This window comes from Cebus imitator, unplaced genomic scaffold (genome assembly GCF_001604975.1).
Source record: "Cebus imitator isolate Cc_AM_T3 unplaced genomic scaffold, Cebus_imitator-1.0 Scaffold169, whole genome shotgun sequence".
NCBI classification, from domain to species: domain Eukaryota; kingdom Metazoa; phylum Chordata; class Mammalia; order Primates; family Cebidae; genus Cebus; species Cebus imitator.
Window position 1 is genome coordinate 2,337,177 of NW_016107484.1, and position 1,823 is coordinate 2,338,999.

At 47.1% G+C, this 1,823-nt stretch overlaps 1 protein-coding gene and 1 pseudogene across 1 annotated transcript in view; both read left to right on the forward strand.

Moving 5' to 3' along the window:
* KMT5A (lysine methyltransferase 5A) overlaps positions 1-1,823 on the forward strand; it is a 41,797-nt gene that overhangs the window by 2,943 nt on the left and 37,031 nt on the right. The window lies entirely within an intron of this gene.
* On the forward strand, positions 138-521 carry LOC108315183 (annotated as a pseudogene).

Below are 1,823 nucleotides of genomic sequence, written 5' to 3' on the forward strand. Positions count from 1 at the left end.
ATGAGGCAGGAGATATTGCTTGAACCCAGGAGGTCGAGTTTGCAATGAGCCAAGACTGTACCATTGCACTCCAGCCTCTGTGAAAAGAGTGAAACTCCGTCACATAAAAAAGAAAATTAAAAAATAAAATGAGCCGATTTCTCTGCCGGGTGACACGCCGTTTCCTTTCTCTACTCGAGAGCGGTGTGGTGGCAGCAGGCGCGGCCTCGAGATGCAGAACGACGCCGGCAAGTTCGTGGACCTGTAGGTGCCGCGGAAATGCTCCGCCAGTAACCGCATCCTCGGTGCCAAGGACCACGCATCCATCCAGATGAACGTGGCCGAGGTCGACAAGCTCACAGGCAGGTTTAACTGCCAGTTAAAACTTATGCCGTCTGCGGGGCCGTACGTAGGATGGGTGAGTCAGATGATTCCATTTTCCGATTGGCCAAGGCTGATGGCATCGTCTCAAAGAACTTTTGACTGGAGAGAATCGCAGATGTGGCCTATTTGCCATAAATAAATAGGGAAAACCTAAAAAATAAAAATAAAAATAATAAAACAGTTTTTTAAATAATGTCTTGTTTCTTCCCTAAATAATGCAGGGAAGGAGCTGTGTCTTTGCAGCCATATCCTTGGGGGATCCCAAACGGCAGCAGGCATAGTGCTCAATGAATGCTGAATTCATAAATTTCGGAGAAAGCAAACACCCCTATGTATTTATGGAAGCTGTAAGGCACGTTGGAGTTTATGGCAGCAGCTCCTTCATTTGACAGCTAGGGAAGTTGAAGGACAGAGAGCTGAAGTGACGTGCCAAGTGACACAGTAACTGTGTGACAAAAGTATCCCTTTCTACCTTTCCCAGTGCTTTCACATATATCACTTTATTTTGCTTTCCTATTTTCCTGGTGCTTTGGCGAGGTCCTTGGGCCATGGTTGGCTATCCAAAACGTTTTCAGGTACCAAAGAGAGGATGGATGAGTGATCTCGTCCCACACTTCTGGGAGGGGCTCCAGGCAAAAGCATTACTGGACACTTTCCCTGAGTCCAAAGCAATGACTCTCCTGAACAACTGCTTCTCTGGGACTTAATGACTGAGCCCCTCCCTGAGAGGGGAACAGTGCATACTTTCTTCCTTGGGGTTAAGGTAGCCATTTAGTGTTTGCCCTGCAATTACATTGCTGGCTGACCTTGGGCGGCAAGTAAGTGACCCACTTCCCCTTTTGCCCCATCTGTAAAATGCGTGGGTGTGAAGTACTAGGATATTTGCGGTCCTGGAAGGTTTTCCCACTAACCCAGTTAGTTGGTCGGAGTTTTGCCTGAGGTTTATTTATTTTTATTTTTGTTTTTCTTCCTGAGGGTTTTGAATACTGGAATATTCAATAAACTCTTCTTTCTTTTTTGAGATGGAGTTTCGTTCTGTAGCCCAGGATGGAGTGCAGTGGCACGATCTCGGCTCATCGCAACCTCCGCTTCCCAGGTTCAAGTGATTCTCCTGCCTTAGACTCCCGAGTAGCTGGGATTACAGGCGCCCGCCACCACGGCCGGCTAGTTTTGTATTTTTTTTTTTTTTTTTGAGACGGAGTTTCGCTCTTGTTACCCAGGCTGGAGTGCAATTTTTTTTTTTTTGAGACGGAGTCTTGTTCTGTTGCCCAGGCTGGAGTGCAGTGGCATGATCTTGGTTCACTGCAACCTCTGTCTCCCAGGTTCAAGCGATTCTTCTGCCTCAGCCTCCTGAGTAGCTGGAATTACAGGTATATGCTAATTCTTTTGTATTTTTAGTAGAGACGGGGTTTCTACTATCTTGGCCAGGCTGGTCTTGAACTCCTGACCTGGTGATCCAC